At 53.9% G+C, this 19,883-nt stretch overlaps 1 protein-coding gene across 2 annotated transcripts in view; it reads left to right on the top strand.

The window, feature by feature from the left end:
* The first annotated feature begins 3,690 nt into the window (after positions 1 to 3,690).
* Positions 3,691 to 19,883, top strand: part of CDH22 (cadherin 22) — a 124,112-nt gene continuing 107,919 nt past the window's right edge. Inside the window, exon 1 of one of the 2 annotated variants that reach the window (XM_059706880.1) lies at positions 3,691 to 3,897. The gene's annotated coding sequence lies outside the window, so the exon portion shown is untranslated. The remainder of the gene's footprint in view (positions 3,898 to 19,883) is intronic. The other variant, XM_059706879.1, reaches the window with a different exon arrangement.

The following is a 19,883-nucleotide window of genomic DNA, read 5'->3' on the forward strand; positions in this document are numbered from 1 at the left end:
CACAGACAAAGCAGGAGGAGGGGTAGGAAGCAGAGAGAGGAGGGGAAATAGAGGGAGGAGAATAGAGGAGGCGGGAGGGAGGAGGATGGAGAGAAAGAAGGGAGAAGGACGGAGGGAAGGAAGGAAGAAGGGGGAAAGAGGTAGAAGGGAGTGTGGGGAGAAGGTAGAAAGGGAAAAGGGAGGGAGAGAGAGCAGGAGGAGAGGGCGGGGGAGGAAGGGGCCAGAGAGAGTCCTAGTAGGACAGGCACTGGGGAGACTTAAGGAGGGAACAAACAGAAATAGGAAGACACAGAGAGAGGGAGACAGAGAGACTGGAGAAAGGTAGACAAATGGAGAAGGAAACAGATGAAGATAGAAAGAGAGCAGCCAGAGAGAAGAATGGAGGGACATAGAGTAAAATAAGAAGACAGACCCTCAGAGAGAAAGGGTCAGAGAAACCCAGAAACACTGAGGGTGAAAAGGAGGCAGAGGTGGAGGAAGTTGAGACAAGCAGACAGTGGGTGAGAGAACTACAGACAGGGGCATAGAGAAGAACAAGGAGACAGAAAGGCAGAGACAGGGTTGCTCGTGAGGGCAGAGTGGGAGCAAGGTGTAGAAGAGGAGAGGAGAGTAAGGAGGACAGCAGGGCGTGGAGCTGCGAGAAGCCGCCCGTCCATCCCTTCACAGATACCTCTTTAAACTCTCAAGGTGACCTGGAGCAGACCCTGCTATTAAGGCGGTCAGGCTAGAGCAGGGGTTCTCCATGGGGGGTGATTTTGCCTCTGAGGGGACACGTGGCACTGTTTGGACACATTTTTGGTTGTCACAGCTGTGTGTGTGTGTGTATATGTGTGTGTGTGTGTGCTACTGGCATCTAGTGGGTAGAGGCCAGGGATGCCACTATGCACTGTATAGGACAGCGCCCTCCAAGCAAAGAATTGGCCAAAGATGTCCACAGTGCCATGGTGGGGAAAGCCTGGCTAGAGGAAGGGAAACACCCATGGGCCCAGGAGACTGCTCCAAAGGAAGAACATGTCAGTGCATCAGGATGGAGCTGGACTCCCTCCCATGGAGGCGAAAGAGGGGCATAAGCCCCTTCTCCAGAATCATTCTAGCCAAGCTCCCCAGTCCTTCCTCACCCCATCTTCACCCCTGGAAGATTAGGGTCTCCCTTATTTGTGCACCCACTCTGCTATAACAGAATTGTGCACAGGTCCAGACCTCTAACTAGGCGCCTGCAATGTCCTAGGCCTGGTACTTGCCCAGGGGCAGTATTGCACACCGGTTCAGTGTGCATCTGTTTGAATCTCAGCTGTGCCACAAACTCCTCGTGTGGCCTTGGGCAAGTTTATAGCTTTTCTGTGCCTCAGTTTCCCCATGTATAAATTTGTATGTTGGTTACTATGAGGATCAAATGAAATAATCCATGTAAAACACTGAACACAGGTTTTGACACATGGCACGTGCTTGCTACATGCTAATTATGGTTATTATCCTATCATCTTATCTGTACATCAACCCTGAGGGAAGTGGCTTGCCTGATGTCACAGAGCCTGCGTGGAGGCAAAGCTGCCCTCAGCCCCGTTCTGCCCAGCGCTTCCTCTGTCACACTGCACGGCCCCCTGCTGCACCTGCCACACTGCAAAGAAGTCCCCACTTACCTCTCCCAGACCAGAGTGCAAGGTCAGGCCCATGTGCCATGTACCAACCTGACCTCACCTTTTGCCAGCTGTGTGATCTTGACATTTCAACACTCCATGCCTCACTTTTATTCATTTGTAAAAGGGGGCTCACACCAGTGTCTGATTATTGTGAGGACTTACAGGGCATACAGCAAGTGCTCAATAATTGTGGGTTCAGAGCCTCACACAGTGCCTAGCACAGAGTGGACACTCAGAGAAGGTTTGTTGCAGGAAGGGAGAATTAGAGACAATGATGGAAGTGAGTCTGAGAAGAGGAGATGTTGAGAGAGGAAAAGTAAGAGATCTAGACTGTCATGGGAAAAAGATCAAAAGAGATGTGTGAGTAGTTCATTCAACAAATGTTTGTTGAACTCCTACTGTGTGTATGCCGATGTGAGAGCAACAGTGTCCCAGGCCAGAACAACCTGTGGACCAGCAAGCAGGTCTGAGACCTAAGATGAACTGCACACTCCCTGGCTGGAGGGAGAGGGTGGGGAGGAGAGAGAGCTGGAGCAAATGGCAAAAGTGAGTTGGAGGGGAGGGAGAGAGCAGCAAGTGAGGAGATGCATCTGGAAGGGCTGGCCTCCGAAAGCATGAAAGAGTGGAAGCTGAGAATAGAGAGGAGAAGGGAGGAGAGAGACCAGGAGAAGGAGCACTTGGACACACATGCAGGGCTGGGAGAGATCAATGAAGGGGAATAAACCGAGAGAAGGGCTTAGGGGAGGGAACAGGCTGGCACACGGAGAATAAATCTCAAAATAAATAAAAGAGTGATGGAGTTTAGTGGGAGGGTCAGAGGGGCACCCAGCAGGAGAGGAGATTGTAATCATCCAGAAGAGAGAAGGACCAGGGTGTGGGGGTGCAGAGGGAAATTAGGGACTGAGGAAGGAGCAGGATGGGTGAGGTAGAGGCTGGGTCCCTGAGAAATCCCAGGAGTCCAGGGGCCTGCTCTCTGCTGTGAACGTCAGCAGCTGACCAGGCATCACCTTGTGTCTGGTCAGTCACAGCAGCGCAGAACAGAGGGACACGGCAATCCTGTCTCCTGTTCTGCTTCACCCATCTACCCTTGGGGGGGCTCCTAAGGGGACTTCAACCCCAAGACAAAGGGTAGGCCTGTGGAAGTCACGGGTCCTAGCCCACCAGCAAAAACTTCGCATGGGGGTCAGGGGTTTTCTCAATTAGGCCTCATCCTAAAGACCGAAGAGAAAGCCATGCAGCCAGGAGAAAAGACCCCAGGCACCTGGTTAGCTGGATTTTAAAGAGAACGGAAAATCAGCCTGGCAGGTGTTTCTGGGAAGTGGGGAGGGAAGGAGGGACCTCATTGGGAGGCTCTGTGGGCCAAGGTGGCACTAAGTTCAGGAGGGGCTGTATTGCCTGCTTGCTTTGTTGGCTGCAGGGATGTCCAGAATGACTCCCCCATTCCCCAAATGAAAAGCCTGCACGGTTTTTTGGGGACACCTGATCTGGAAACTCTCTAGAGACCTGCGGGCCTCTGCACCCCCACCCCCCAGTGGGCAGTGATTGTTCTGAAACTGGGGGGTCTGCAGAGGCCTTTCTGAACAGCCCCTGGAGAAGCCTGCCCCCACCCTCTCCTGTGTCCCCCTCTTCTGAAGCCAGGCTCCCATGGTGGAGGGGAGCTGGGGGGATAGGGGACCTTAGACGCAGTAAATTCATGCGGTGAAGGGTCTGGAGTCTCCTGGGAAGCTGCCCAGCGGGGAGGAAGCCGGTCCCCCTCCTGGGGGCGCTCCCTTTGTAAGGGTCTGGGGTTGCAGGAAGGAGGGGCACCCCGCCCGCTGGGTTTCCTGGGACTGGGCCGCTGGTCGGACCCCCTCCCGCGGGGGAGGGCGCGACCCGAGGAGCGGGGGCCGGGCTCCCCCGCTGCGGGGTCCTGGGGCCCGGCGGCCGCCTGTGGCTCCGCGCGCCTGTGCCCGGCGGGCGCTGCATTCTCCGAGTCTCCACCAGAGGCTGCGGAGGAAGGAAGGGATCCGTCCCTCGCACACTCCCCCCAGTCAGACACGCACCCTCCCGCTCCGCTCGCTCGCTCCGCGCTCTCTCGCGCTCTCTCGCTCACACACGCGCGCACTCGCCGCCGCGGCTCCCGCTCTCGCGCCCGCTCTCCCTCCGGCTCCTCCGGGCGCCGCCGGGCTCCGGACTCGCCCGCCGCCGGCGCCGGGGCCCCCGCCCCACGCAGCGCCCCGAGGCGGCAGGACGGGGGAGCCCCGGGCCGCTCCCCGAGGTAAGCGCGCTGGGTGCCGCGGGAGGGGCGGCCGGATCGCCGCCGAGGGGAGGCTGCCCGGCCGGAGGGAGCCCCCTGGCCCGCGGGAGCGGGCGGCGCGGGGGGCGAGCCTCCGGCCGCAGGGGGAGCCGGGGTGCCCGTGCCCGCCCCCGTGCGCCCCCTCCTCTCGGCGGGGCGGGCGGGGAGGGAGTTTCCCACGTCCAAACTTTCCCCGGCGCGGAGCCCAGCCGCCTCTCGGCCCGGAGCCCGCGGCCCCCACCCGCGCCCCCTCCCCGCCCGCCGCGCGCCCCGGAGCCTCCGGGACCTCCGCGGGCCGAGGGGTCAAGCGCGGGGGCCAAGCCCACGCGCCGAAAGCGGCGGGGAAGGGGCATACGGCTTCGACACGGGCCGGGACCCGGCGTCCCTGGCGCCCCCACTCCCGCTGCCCGGGCTGGTCGCCGGCCCCTCCCAGAGGCGGGGTCCCGGCCGGGAAATACCGCACGGCGGGAGCGTGTGCGCGCGTGTGTGTGCGAGGTCGCGCGGCGTCCGGGGACACCCGAGGCCGACACGCGCGGCTGCGGCCACCTCGCGGGGAGCGGGAGCTGGCCTGCGAGGACCCGCTGCCGTCGGGCCGTCGGGCCGGCCGGGGGACGGGCCGCGAGCGAGGGGCGGCACTGTCCTGTCCCCAGCACCTGGCTCTGGGAGCACCGCCTCCGCGGGAGGACCGGCCCGACGGCCTCACGTCCGAAGGAGCGCCATTGGGACCTGCTCTCCGGGCCGGGCACTGAGGGGGAGGCGTGGATGTGCGGGCGCGCTGAGTGCGGGGCGCCGCCGGCGGGCGCTGTCCGGACCCGTCTCTCTTGAGCTCTGGACTCGACCTCCCCTCTCCCCTTGGCTCGGAGACCCCCACTTCCCGGCGGGAGGAGCGAACCCGGAGTTCCTGGAGGTCTCCCCGAGCTGCAGGGGCACCCCCTGGTGGCGGGTAGAGGAGCGCTGCCTGAAGCCATCGAAGGCTTCCAACCTTCCGCTTCAGCCCTCTCCGTCCAGACCCCGGACTGCCAAGGTGCCCCAGCAAGCCTTTGGCTCGCTGCCAGCCCTCTGTGGGCCCTTCCAGCTTGGGGGGGGGGGCGGTGTAGGTCTGGATTCCAACCTTCTTCCCACACTAGTCGGCCCACTACCCTATCCCCTATCTCAGCATCATCATTGCCTCCCTGACCATCATGCCCTCTGTCCCTCATTAGTTCCCCCTTTACTCGTCTGTCAGTGATCACTGTCACCCTTAATCACCGCGATTCTACCGCCTCCTTTGAATTTGGCCTCTCTGCATCCTTTGGTCTTTGCCATTTCCTCCTCCACTCTTCCATCCTGCCTGCCTCAGTTTCTTTCTGTGGCAGTTGCCTCTTCCCGACCCGTTTCCCTGCCCCAGCTACTTCCCTGCTCCACTTCACCCCGTGTCTCTTCCTTTCCCAGTGTCTGGGGCGCTCCTCTTCGATTCCTCTGAAAGGGAAGGCCACTGTGGACATTTGAACACCGCTTCCGGGGCCGTCTGCCGGCCCTTTTGGGCCAGGCATTTTGCAAAGCCAGCCCCTTCTCTCTCAGCCACAGGGCAGGTGCCCCTCCCGAGTGCTCTCTGGAGATGAGGAGCCTCCTCCCCAGTTCCTGACTGTGAGGCCATTAGCAGCCACCTGGGCTGGGCTGGGCTGGGCAGGGGCCCCAGGGGGGCCAGTCTCCTCCAGAGTTAGCAAAGTTTGGAGCAGCCGTTATTTACCACATGGGCTGTAGGAACCGGCCAATTAAATCTCTCCTCTCCCTGTTCTTTTTTTTTTTCTTTCCCTTTTTCTTCCATCAGGAAGCTCCACTCGGAAATGCAGCCTCAGGTATTCCGAAAGAGGACGATTCCTGTTTATATAACTCGGGCAGCAGCCAGCACAGCTCAGCCTGAGAAGGGGTGGGCGCCAAGGATGGAGTCAGGTGCCTTCAGGAGCAGAGGAGGTCCTAAGGAGGAGGCTTGGGCTGGGGTCTCAGGCCTGGAGTCTTTCCCATCCTGCCCCAGAGCTCACTCAAGGTGGACAGGAAGGGGACTCCACCCCTGTCGGCTGAGAGGAGACCCAGGCCTCAGGCCAGGCTCGGGGAGAAGGTTCATGTCCCCATTGAGGGTGGCCGTACCCTCCACCCCTCTGAATTCCTCAGAGTGCCCTTAAGATGGAGCTCTTGGCTAGAGGCCTCTGCCTCCTGGAACCGTGTTGTGATACAGGCCCCTCTAGAGGAGGCCTAGATTCCCCCCCCCCCCCCCTGTCATTGGGAAAGGCTATGACCTCAACATTCTCATCAGAGCAATGGGCATAATAGGATTTTGACTTTTCTCCCATGGCAGAAGCAGGGACTAACAAGAAGCTTAAGTCTGTGGAAGGGTCTGAGCTCTATGTATCTACCAGAGCGGACATTTTTCTCATTGAGGATGAAGCAGAGTGGCTGCTGGGGAACGGATACAGGCACGGGGCTGGAGGCATGGCTGGCATGTCCAGTTGGGCAGGGTTTTGGCTGTCTAGGAGCACTCAGTGTGGAAGGGAAGTAGGGGCTGGAATCCACTTAAGCTCCACTCCACAAATCAGATGCCCTAAAGCAGCCTGTGTCCTCCCAGAGGAAGGGGCAGTTTTTCTAGTTGGCAATAACAGTTCCATATACTTACCAGCCACGGGCCTGTGGGGGTGCATGTCCCCAGAGGAGGATGTCTTTCTTTAATTCCCACAGGGGTGAATTCTACACACTGCTCACTCCTTCGCCCAGTTCTCTTACAGTGGGGACACACCTATCAGAATAGGCAAGGCTGGGTCTGAACACATGGGGTTCAGGGACCAGGAGGAATACCCTTCCTCCTCTCCATTTCCCCTGTGCCCCCATCAGCACAGAGGAAATGTGCTGCGGGGCCACTGGGATTAGGCTGAGAACTTCCTGCTTCCTCATCGGCCATCCACCTGCCACCAGCTCCCTCCTTTGTGTACGATGAATAACTGACTAAGAGCATGGGCATTGGGATCAGACCAGCCTGGGTTTGTGACTTGAAGGCTGTGTGACTTTGGGCAAGTTGTTTTGTCTTTCTGAGCCTCAGTTTCCTCCTCTGTGAAATGGAGGGGGGAAAGTAGTACCCACTTCGTTGGGTGGTTGTGAAGACTGGAAATGCGTGAGCATGTGTGGTGCTGAGCACAGTGCCTGGCACACCGGACTCGTCATAAATGAAGCGGTATGGTGATGGTTATTATCCGTACTTGCGTCCTTTGGTTCCCCCGGGGTTGAAGGCGCCCTTCCTGTTTGGTTTTGCTGCTTGCACCCCTGCAGAAGGGCAGAGTTGAGTCAGGACCACCAGAATCTGTCTCTGACCTCAGGCTTTTTCAAGGGACTTCCCAGTTCCTGCATGCAGCTGGGGAGTTAGAGCATGTTCTAGATTCCCACAGATTCATTTCACCTTAGCCTCTACCTTTTGTCCCCTCCCATCCATCCCATGACCCCTCCTCAGAACTCACTGGCTTTGCCAAAAACCTGTGGCAGCCTCCTCCCTGGCCTCCCAGCCTCTGATCCCCTCCCCTCCACAATCCTGCTGCAGCCAGAGCGATCTTTCTCTAACGCAGGTGGGATCATGTCACTTGCTTGATTAAAACCCTTCCATGGCTCCCCATCGCCTACTGAATTAAGTCCAGACTCCGCACCGTGACATTCAAGGTCTTTGTAATCCGTCTGCATCCTCCTTTATCTCCCACTCCGCCTCCAATCCGAGACTCTACATTCAGCCACACCTTCTTTCTACCTGAACGTCCTTTCCCTGGAGATCTTTCAGTGCACTAAAGACCCAACCCAGATAGTCTCTGTTCTTTGCACCCACGCTTCGGTCTGTCTGATCATCCATTTGTTAACCAGTTTAAAATATAGATTTACACAGACGTATTAAGTGTTTACTAGGTGCTAAGCATTGTGCTAAATGAGCAGACAGGATCCCAGCCGACAGGAGCCTGGTGTTCCTGGGAAGGAGACAATTGAGCAATTCATAAGCCACGAAAGAACGAGTGGAGGGCACAGCAGAGGCTGCCTGGAGGAAGTGCTGCAGGTTGAGTAGCAACTATCTCAGGGATGAAGTGGGTGAGGGAGGATGGGAGCACGGGAAGGAGGCTCCAGGCCAAGGGGTTCGTAGGACCAAGGCCCCAAGGTGAGGGGGAATATTAGAGGAACTAAAAGTTTAGTTGGCTGAAGTGGGGCACATAGAGCCTGGGGTGCGGGTCTGGGAGTTACAGGAAACCAAGCCAGCAAGATGGGTGGATGCTGGATCCTGTGAGTCTTGAAGGCTACAGGAGGAGCTTGGACTTCATCCTGAGAGCGGTGGGAGCCACCGGAGGGTTTTAGGCAGGGGAGAGGCGTGGTGTGATTTGCCTTTAGACTCTTCACCCTGCTGCTGGGTGGAGGATGGATTGGTGGGGAAGACGGGGTCCAGCTCTACAGGGGGTCAAGAGGAGGCCCTGTGAGGGTTGGAATAGAATGGGCAGGGCTGGAAGATCCTGTGAAGGGGGTGGGGGTCCTCTGTTTCTGACTTGGGAAGCTGTGTGGGCGGTGTGAGGAGCAGGGCTTTGGAGGAGAGGTGGAGACCAGCTGTGCACAGAGTGCATGCAAGATGCTGGTGGGACATGCCGTGGAGCTACCCTTTGGACAGTGTGCAGCAATGCTGGGCTCACCCTGAGAGTTCTAGGCCAGAAACCGATCTTGGAAGTGACAGGATGGATGAGATCACCCAGGATAACTCTAGGGAATTTCAAGGACAGGTGCATCCCACGAAGCCTCCTCTGACCCATTCAGGTACATGTGACTGTCTACTCAGCCCCCTAGTAATTAGTTTAGGTTTTTTTTTTTCTTCTTTACTGCCTGCCTTTTAGCATCCACTAGATCCATGGTTCTCAATGAGTGGCAATTTTGCCCCCTAGGGGACATCTGGCAAAGTCTAGAGACATTGCTATTGTCACAACTGGGTAGGAAGCTGCTACTGGCATCTAGTGGGTAGAGGCCAGGGATGTTGCTAAACCTACAGTGCACAGGACAGTCCCACAGCTCAGAATTATGCAGCCCAAAATGTTGATAGTGTGGAGGTTGAGAAACCCAGTCCTGGGTGAGAAGACCCTGAAGGCAGGCCTTGGGTTTTGTTGTGTTTTTGTTCTTTTTTTCATTTTGGCCTCCCCAACGATGAGCGCAGCATGTGGCACAAAGCAAATACTTGCTGGATTAAACTTGGGCTGGAGGAGGGGACCTCGGCCACGTAGCATTAAAGCCTACACTGCTTAAGGCCCAGCCCTCCACGGTGTTGCCCTGCCCCTCCCCAGCAGGCTGGACCAGCCTCATAGCCAATATAGGGCGATGGAGGATGGATGAGCAGGAGGAGGGTTGGAGGGGCCCATGGAGAAAACCTGCTGAAAAGCTGCCAAACACCCAGAGGTTGAGGACATGTTGCTGCATATAGTTCACCCGCCTCATTTTTTCCCTTGTCTGTTAACTTCTGTCACTTCTTTATCACCCAGGTAAATATGTTATTTTTTAAAATAGGCAAGTTACAGAGGAACAAAATGAGAAATGCGACAACTACTGGTTAAGAGTGTGGGCTCAGGAGTCAGAGAGAGCAAGTTGAAATCCCAGCTCTGCCACTTACGAGGCCAGTGAGCCTCTGTTTTCTCATCTGTTAAATGGTTTTCATGAACCCACCTTGTGGGATCGTAGGAAAGAGTAAATGAGGTTATAGAGACAGAGGGCTTAGCATGGCGCTGGGCTCGTAGGAAGTGTTCAATCTAGAGTGACTACATATGTGTGTATGTGTGTAAATTTATATGCATGCATATATTCGTATGTGTCTTTTTATATATGAAAGCATTTTTGATTAGCCATAATCCCACCTCCCCTTGGCTACCACTTCAGTGCATATCCTTCCTGACATATACAGATTTTTAAAAAATACAAATGGCATCTTGCTGTATATATATGCCTTTGTAACCTGTTTCTTTTCACTCGATAATATATTGTGAATGTCTTGCCATTTCAATAAATATACATCTACATCATCATTTTTTAAGAGCCGCATGCTTCTCCATTGTGTGGCTGGGCCATAATTTATTTAACCAGCCCCCACTGTTGGACATTTGGGCTGTTTCCAATCCTTTGCGATTACAAACAATTCTGTGATGAACATTCTTGTACACCCATCTCCACGCTCTTGTCCGATGATTTCCTCGGGGACCACTTGGACATTTTTGGCAGGAGGCATGTGACCCTGACCAGATTCCTCAAGTAGAAAGCCCTTGGGCCCAGCGAGGAGGGGGCTGGGGGGTCCCTGGAGAAGGGAGAGGGTGCTGGATGGCTGAGAATTGTTTTGGCTCCTGGAAAGCAGGTTCTGATGTTAAGACTGGACTTCTCTGTAATCGAAAAAGGGGAAGGCCCCACCTCGTCTTTCTGTTACCGTTGTGGTGCTTGCAAAGTAGGGACCCGGGGATGGGGATTCTGTTATGTGATGGGCAGAGTGACAGACACCAGGCAGGCGGGAGACACCAGGTGGATGGGTGCCGGCAGACTGATGGATGGGTAGCAGAGGCAGATGGATCCAGGTCAGTGGGCAGACAAGATGATGGGCAGTGATGAGCCCGACAGATTCAGGTGGCCAAACAGACGTAGGATGGCCACACAGTGGGGCCCCCAGGAACTAGGGACTAAAATGCTGTAATCACAGACTACAGGGAGTTTTTGGGACGTGCAGCCAGGCCCCGAGGCCAAGAGGCTCTGAGCTTCTGTCTTCTATCACCGAGCAGCTGTGTTGAGGATTATGCATTTTAGAGTTGAAAGGGCCTTTGGGGGTTGATGGGCCCAACCATCAATAGATATGTTTATGTAGCTAGATAGATTGACGGGGAACTGAGGCCCAGGGGAAGAAGGGAGCTCGCCCAGGATACTACAGTGTCTCAGCGGCACACTGAGGCCTTTGCCCCTAGTTCAATCTATTTTCATTTCCATTTTTTCCCAAGAAGCCTCTCACCTGGCTTGAAAAGAAGGGGACTGGGTTGGGAGATTACAGCACAGCAGGGGAGGGGGACTGGGCGATCTAGAAGAGGCCTGTCATGCATTTCTCTGTCCACCTCCCTCTGATTTTATTTATACCACACCATAGAGTACTGTTGAGAGCACAGAGCCAGGGCCAAAACTGCCACTTACTTGTGGAGTGATCTTAGGTAAGTTGCCAACCCCCCTGCCTCAGTTTCCTCATCTATACCTATCTAATAGGTTTGTTAAAATGATTAAATTATTTAATAGAAGTAAAGCATTTAGAACAGTACCTGGCCCATCGTCATACACTATAAGTATTAACTGTTATTACGCTATTTTACCCTAATTTTTCCTTTGAATTCTGTACGTGTGTGTGTGCATGCTCACTCACACCTACATAGCAAGCTGTCCCTTTGAAGGCAAAGATCGTGTCTTTCTTATCTTGTTTCCTCCCTCTCCCACCATCAGGGCCCTCTAGCCAGTTGGGCACATAGTAGGTGCTCAATAAATGTGCCTTGATGAAGTGGCTCACTGGATTATATCTGGTGGAGGGATCAGAGAAGGGTTCACTGGGGAGGTAGCATTTGAGCTGTGTGTTGATGTCTGAAATGGCATTGTCACGGCTGGAGGTAGGTGACAGGGCATTCCGGGTAGTGGGGATAGCATGGCCAAAAGGGGAGAAGCTTGGTGAATGTTTGGGGTGACAGCCAGTGTCTGGTTTGACCACAGCACAGAGTACATAAAGGGAAGGAATGAGAGGCCCAGAAAGGGGAGGGTCAGCTGAATTCAGAAGTGTGCAACTCCACGCTGAGGAACGCAGGCAATAGGGAGCTATTGAAGATTGCTGACTAGAGGTGAGCTTTAGGAAGATCATGCTGATGGCACTATTTTAGGATTGACTTGAAGGAAAGAAAGGAAGCAGGGAGCAGAGGCAGCTGAAATCATCCAGGAGATAAGTAGAGAATAGGGGCCAGAGGGAAAAGGCGCCAAGGAGATAGGATCAAGAGGACTCAGAGCTTGCTGGTGGAGGGAGATGAGGAAGAGGGAGAAGTGAAACATGACCAGGTGTTACGCCTGGATGTCTAGGACAACTGGGGTGCCATTAACCCAGTTAGGGGAATCTATACTTGGGAAATGTAGGGAAAAGCTGAGATGCTAGTTGAGATTATTCATCCATCCAGCATCCTATCTAAGCCATCCATCCATCCATCCATTTATCCATTTATCCATCCATCATCCAATCCATTCAACCATCATTCGTCCATCATCCAATCCATCCTCCTCATCATCACCCACCCTCGTTTAAACATATATCTACCGACAGTCCACCTCTCCTTCGCCCACCTCCACCCCTCCATCCATTCACCTGTCAGCCACCACCATGTACTACTGCCTTTCTTTTCATTTTCTTGCTGCCCATCTGCTCACTCTCATTCATGCATGAAGCCACCAACTTAATATCCATCCAAGATACATTTCTTGTGAGCCTACAGTGTTCGAGGTTCTGCTGAAATCTTGCTGCAAGCATTTGGAGATGCCTGATAATAAATACAGTCATTTGAAAAGCCAATTCTGGGAGGGACCAGAATTATTTTACCTAGAAGAGAGACATTTGAGAGGAGACTTTATGTCTCTAAAGTAAAGCTATGACAGAAGCCCTGATGGAAGGTGGTCTGCAGATCTGCCTGTTCTGTTCCGAGGACAGAACAAGAAAATTGGCTGCATGGGCAGCTGGAGGGATTGAGGTTAGCTTGGAGGGAGAATTACCTTACTGATCATCTCTGGTGTCTGAAGTGCCTACCTGATCATGTGTTTGGGCTGTAGTGGGATACAAAATCTTGGGTGGTTTAGAGGGAATGGGTGCAGACTGGGGCATTCATGGGGTAGTTAGTGGAGGACTTGGGGCTTAGCCTTGAAGAAATGTGGGGGTGGGTGAGTGGAGGAGCAGAGGGACCTTTCGGGGAACAGGACTGTGTAGGCCAAGGAGACAAACCTATGGCCAGAATGAGCCAGGCTAAAATAGGGCACCCAGGTGATGGGTTAGGAAGAAATAGCCTTAGAAGGAGGGCCCGTCCATTCTCCTCACTCAGCTCCCATCTCTTCAGAAGCCAGCATTTCTCTCTGAGCCGATCTCTTACACAGCGGTGCCCCCTCCCATTTAGCCTTGGTCTCCTCACTGAACCCATGTTCTCTCCTCCGAGCCTTTGTGCCCTCAAGACCCCCACTCTCCCCACAAATCCCAGGCCCCCTGCTGAGCCCCTGCCACACTTCCACTCTCTCACAAAGCCCACACCTCTTCTCTGAGGCCCCTCTCCTTGTGGTCCTCTTTTCTCATGGTGGGGAGCCACCATTCCCCAGAATCCCCAACAGAGCTCTTGCTCCCCTTTACAAGAGCCCTGGGCCCCTGCAGAGCCCCTAAACTCCCCCCCCCCCCCCACACACACACAAGCCTCCTCTCAGAGCACCCGCCTGGCCCCTTTCTGGGAAACACTTCCCTTCCAGCGCCCCTGCTCCCACAGAGGCTGTCTCTTCTCTGAGCCCTCATCTCTCTGAGCCGAGTTCCCTCACGGAGCTCTCCTCCCTCCTGCGTGCCCCAGGCCCCTTGCAGAGCCTCATGCCACCCTGGTCCCAGGGACCAGACCTTGCTGTTCCTCAGGTGCTGTCAGCCAGCAGGCCATGGCTCCAGCTCTAAAGCCACCCATGCGTCTCTCCATCAACCCATTCATCCCCCAAGACTCTCCTGGCAGCCTGCTCTCTATCCCGGGGGGCCTTTGGGACGGGCAGATGCATTGGTCCCCAAGTGGGCTGGACTGGGGGGTGGAGACCAGCAGCTTTGGCAGCTTGGTTCCCCTTGTGGGCTGGGAGAAGCTGGAGACTCGCCGCTTCTGGGTTAGGAAAACAATCACAAATTAGAGAAAATGCTTTGGGAAATTGCTCTGCTGCGTGAGAGGGAGGCCGCCTCCGGAGGGAAGGAAAGGTGCTCCTGAGCCAGCAATTGCTCCCCGTGGCCTCACCCATCCACTCTAAACCATCTGCTTGGCATTCGAGGCCCCATCATCCGACATGGTCACCCGCCGAGCCCCGATACACCTGCTCCAGCTCAGCCATTGCTCTCAGGGTCTCTCCTGCCTGCGGAGCTTTGCTCAGCTGGGCTGCGCGCTTCCATCCTTTTGGTCTGAGAGCCCCCTTTCAGCCCTTCAGGAGCCACTGTGACCTGTCTTGTTTCTTTGAAGGTCCCTCCAGGACAGGAGCCACCTCTTACACCAACGTCGGACAGATCTGGGCACCGATCCTCACCTGATACATATTGGCTAGGTGGCCTTGGGCAGATCCCTTTGACTTTCTGAGTCTGTTTCTTCATCTGAGTTGTTTCTGGGAACAAATGAGGTCGTGGGCACACAGTGTCCTGCTCAGAGTAGGCATGAAATTTATGAAGTTGCCCGCCCCGCTTGGCAGACAGATCAGAATGTTGGGCTGCGAGAGCCAGCATTTACCTATGAACATCACTTTCCAGCAGTGTCCCCACCTGCCTGTCCACTAGGCCCCCACTAAGAAGATACACAAAGAGGCCGAATGAGTTTCAGGGCAAGCCCTTGGGTTCCTGATACAAGAAGATGCAGCAATAAAAGTTGGATTTTTATGAGTCTGGCCATCAGGCAAGATTCAAGCCAGACCATCTCCTGTCAGGAGTTAGGATAGTAGCCAAGAGCTTGGATTCTCCAGCCAGACTGCCTGGGTTCAAGTTCCTCTGCTGCCCCTGCCTCGTTGTCTAACCTCACGCAAGTTGCTTAACCACCTCAGTTTCCTAATCTATAAAATGGGGATAATCATCACAGTACCTGCTTCACAGGGTTGTGGTGACAATTACATGAAGTAATATTTAGGAAATGCTTTAGAACAGTGCCTGGCAACTAGTAAACCCCATAAAAGTATTTGTCAAATAAAATTGATGAGAGATTTGGGTCACAGGAGTAGAAAGCAGGGGAGCTCAAGCAAGATAAGAAACAGGCTTTCAGATTTGGGATTTTACAGAGCTAGAGTCCAGCTAGCTGCCCGTCAAATTGGCCTCATTTTGAATAAGGAGAGCATGGAATGTTGTCAAAGTAAAAAATGCTTTTTTCTGGAGGCCACTAGGGTGCCTCATTTGGAGAGGGAGGGGCCCAGCGAGGTTGCACACAGAGGCAGCCTCTGCACAGAGCGGCAGGGAAAGGATCCGGGGTTCTCAGAGCCCCCACAGTTCTCACCTGCCCTTTCTCTGTCCCTGCGGAGCTCCTGGCATTAACCGTTCTCTCCCTGTCAATGAAAGTGAGGCCGATTGCTGAAAGGGGACCAAGACACTTTGTCAGGGGGTCTCAGAGTATTCCTCCCACAGTCCGGCAGAGCAGGGAGTGTGTGTGTGTGTGTGTGTGTGTGTGTGTGTGTGTGTGTGTGTGTGTGGAGGGGGTGTCCTGGAAACCCCTCCACAACCTCAGCGGATCTAGAACTAGCCCTGTTCCTGAGTGTCTGCTCTGTGTCCAGCAAGGTGCCAGGAGGGTACAGTGGAATGAACATGGTCCTTGCCATTGAGGAACTTGGGAGAAATAGCCAATTCCTGGAGTCCCTCTTCTCCTTGGGCCTCAGTTTCCTCATTTGTCCTCTTCCTTTTTGCCAGGTGGTCCTTCCACCTGCCCTTTCCCTTCTCCTCCCAAGGTGCCTCTCCAAGCAGAGGATGAGAGGGGCCCCATAGCGGAGGGAGAGTTTGTACAAACTGGGGGCATGACTGGAACTTCTGATTGGCTGGTCAGACCCATTCTTTTCCCTGGTTGCCATAGCAGCCATTTCCTGGAGTTGTCAGTGATGAAACTCATAACATTGTTTTCAAATAATCCGTGTAATTGAAACAACAATTGAGCTGTTAACTCGTCTCTCACATCCAGGCTAGGACAGATCCTCCTCTCCGAACACCCACCCCAGGACCCTCCCCACCTTCTCTCTGAGCTCAGCTCCAGCCCCTTCCTTGGGTTGGAGGGGGAAAGAGGAGGTGGCTTAATTATAGAATCCTAGAAACTCAGGCCCCCAGAGCTGAACCAGAACTTAGAAACCAGAAACCCCCTCCTTTTGCAACCAGCGGTGCAGAGAAGGAAGGGGCTTCATCAGGGTGGCACAGTAAGGAGCCAGCTGACTAGAACATGCAGTTCTATTTCTCCGTAGAAGTTGGAGTTGATGTGTTGCCTTGACGGGTTGGTAGAAAACCATAGAGCTGCTCCCTTCTAAGGACTTGATCTTGTTAAATCCTTACCCCATTTTATAGGTGAATAAACCGAGGCCCTGAGAGGTTAAGTCTAATAGTAGTGTCTTTATAACTGCTCTGAAAATACCTGTTGAATGGATGGATCTCAAAGAGCAGAGACCACCTTTTTCTCTCTTTATGTCCCCTTTTCTCCAACCAGGAACTGAGGCCTGTTTTTTTCAGAGTTCTTCCTGGAAGAGGGGATGTGGGCAATTTGGGGTCATGTGGCTAGAGAAAGAAGAGGAGGGATTCCTGGAGGAGATATGAGAGGGAATGAATTCCAAAGTACTGATCCCACTGACCTCTAGCTTGGGTCGGAGGTTGCATAGTCAGAGGCATAAAATGTGAACAATGCAGATCCCTGCCCAGTCCTTCTCCTGGGGGGGTTGAAAAATGAAAGAAGCAGGGCCCCTCCTACGAGTACATGTCTCCGTGCACACTGCACACGTGGAAATGCAGGTCTGCACAGACAGCTCCCTGGAGTGGCAGCGCCACAGAGGATAAAAGCATTCTTTAAAAACTGCCTGGTCGCTGTCCAAGGTACTCGCTGGGTCCGCAGATTGTGTGGGTGGCAGGGACGGCAGGTGTTTGCTAGGATTGGGGGTGGGAGCAGTCCTTTTAATGTGAGACTGGGTGATGGTGGCAAGAGGTTGGCTTTCTTCCCTGGATTCTAGAGTGTTGGAACCACTAAGGGCTAAGGTTCTTGGCAATCATCTACTCTCCCTCATTCATTCATTCTTGTTTATGCAACATTTATTGAGCGCCTACTTGATGCCAGGCACTGTGTGGGCCATGAGGGTTTAAGGACTAGGTAGACCTGGTCTCTATCTTCAAGGACCCTTGCAGTCTACAGGACTGAAACATACACACACACCACACTCACACACACACACATGCGTGCGCCCATGCCCACGCACCAGTGGCCACCAGTCTTCCAGAGGGTTAGAGGGTGGTCGATACTAAGGGAGCACAGAGAGTGATTGACTCTGCCTGCAGGAATAAGAAAGGTATCCTGGAACAAATGGCTTGGGCTCAGTTTTGAAGGATGAATAGGAGTTCTCCAGGTGGATAATGAAGGAGAATAACACGTCAGAGTGGACAGTGTAAGCAAAGACAGGGAAATCCTCATGGTTAGAGAACAGTGAGAAGTTCTGTGTGGCTCCAGTGTTGACTGCCTTTGAGGAGACCAGGTTATGGAGAGACACTAACTTGCTCAAGGTGGCACTTTGAGTTGGGGCACAGTTAGGACTGAAACACAAGATAACTTTGTCAGAAAATCAGTAAGATTTTTTTAATCAAAATATTTTTTAAAAAAACAGATTTCTTTCTAGTCCAAACTGCCCATTTTTCAGATAGGAAAACAGAGGGCCAGAGATGTTCAGTGCTGTGCCCGGGATGTGGCAGAGTGGGATGTGAAGTCTGGTCTATCTGACATCAAAGCCTACACTATCCTCGTGGCACCAAAGCTGGGAGCAGGGTGAGCTGGAGAGCAGAGGGCTCTGGCGAGGACAGGCTGCCCAGTGGGACCATGAGGTGGGACAGGCAGCCTGGCCAGCTTCCTGTCACATTGTTGGCACTCAGCACCTGCACAGGAGGAGCACGGCTCCAGCAGGCAGGCTCTTGGCTGGAGTGGACCTGCGTCCTGCTTGCAGTCCTGCCCCTGATTCTCGGAGTGACCTTGAGCAAGACACACTCTCTCCAGGCCTTAATTTCCACAATTATCTGTATCATAGGGGCATCTTCCATGCCTACTCTCTGGGGCAGTTGTTCTTAATTGGGGGGGGGGTTTGACAATTTGGGCCCTGGAGGACATTTGGCAGTGTCTGGACACAGTTTGGATTGCCACAATTGGGGGCAGGTGTGCTACTGGCAGTTAGTGGGAGAGGCCAGGGGTGCTGCTGACCACCTTACCGGGCACAGATCAGGCCCACCACAGCATTATCCAGTCACAGTGTCCATGGTGCCGAGAGGAGAGCCTGGCAGTCTGAGCCCTGTTTGTGAAGATCAAATGAGGGCTGTGCAGAGGTGCCCTCATGCTGGAACATAGAGAAGCAGAGTGGCCTTGATGTCAGGTGGACTGGCTGTGCCAAGAGGTACTTAACCTCTCTGAGCCTTGGTTGCTTTGTCACTGGAACAGGGCAATAGTAATAGCACCCATTCAGGAGAGCGTTGAGAGGGTGTGATGAGATATCACATATGCAGATGGAGAACAAGGCAGCGCCACAGGCCTGGGGACCCCCACTGGTAGCCCCTCTGCTGCAAATGGGAGCTATGAGCCTTTAAGCACAAACTCCAGAGCCAGCTCTGCCACTCAGAACTATTGGATCTCAGACAATGTACTTACCCTCTCTGTGCCTTAATTTCTTATCTGTGTTATAAATGGTACCCACCATATAGGCGCGGTGGGAAGATGTAAAATGAGTTGACAGATTTAAAGCATTAGAGTGGCACAGAATAAGTGCTATATAGATGTTAGCTACTATTGCTATTATTGATTATTATTATTATTATTACTAGAAGCCCAGTGCATGAAATTTGTGTGGCGGGGGGGCGGGGGGCAGGGTCCCTCAGCCAGGCCTGCAATGAAGCCAGCATTCCTTGTCCCAGCCTCCGGCCCGAGGCCCCTCCTCTCCCTCCACATGGCCAGGGCCCCCCCCCCTCCCTCTGCATGGCTGGGGCCCCTCCCCTCCCTCTATGCGGCCAGGGCGCGGATGCCACCAGCGTCCCGCCCCGGCCACTATGGGTGCCGCCATCTTTATCACAGAGTGACAGTTAATTTACATATTACTTTTTTATTAGATGGGATTGATTCTGTCTTGAACAAGGCACTCACACAAGTTGCCTTAGACACTGGCCTCTCCAGATGCCATCTCTCTATAGCTCTCGGCCAGTCCTTCCCCCAACCTCATGTATTCCATCTCCGCCCTCACCCTTCTCTCCCATTGAGTCGGCCAGAGCTGGAGATAGCACCAGAACTGAATTCATAGGGAGGGGACATGTGAGCACCTACACCTCACTCTTAACTCAGGCCCCATCACACCAGCTCTCAGCCCCAAACATTCATGTCCTGAGCCCTGGCCCACCTGGATTAGCCCTTGGGTAACCCTTCAGAGAATAAAGTCTCAGCACTATTGACATTTGGGCTCAGGAAATTCTTTGCTGGGGAGGGCTTTTCTGTGCATTACAACATGTTTACCAGCATCTTTGGCCTCTTCCCACTAGATACCAAGAGCTTCCCTCCTTCAGTTGAACCAACCAAAACTGTGTCCAGATATTGCCAAATGTCCCCTGTTCTAGAACTTGGCTATCCCATGTCCATTTCTGTCTTACGGTGTCCTGTCTGAGAAGCTTTTTAAACCTAATGAATGCCCTCAAGTTGGGCCCCCCTGATGCTACCCTCCACTCTATCCCATTTTCTTATCTAGTTTCCAACCTCTGACCCATTCTCAAAACCAGTTGGCCACGAGCATCAGGCCCAACTGCCGACCTTTCAGCCCTAACCAGAAACCCTGAATCATAACCTTAAATCCAAAACTTGGATCTCTTCCCCAAACTCAAGCCTTCGTTCAGTCCTCATCCTAAACCCTTGCCTTGTTTCAGAACTTCAGATTCATTAACGTCAAACAGAATTCTAAATCCAAAGGTTAGCCCCAAAGGAAACCTACACTTCCAGATCCAG

This window comes from Myotis daubentonii, chromosome 8, assembly GCF_963259705.1.
Source record: "Myotis daubentonii chromosome 8, mMyoDau2.1, whole genome shotgun sequence".
In the NCBI taxonomy this organism is placed as follows: domain Eukaryota; kingdom Metazoa; phylum Chordata; class Mammalia; order Chiroptera; family Vespertilionidae; genus Myotis; species Myotis daubentonii.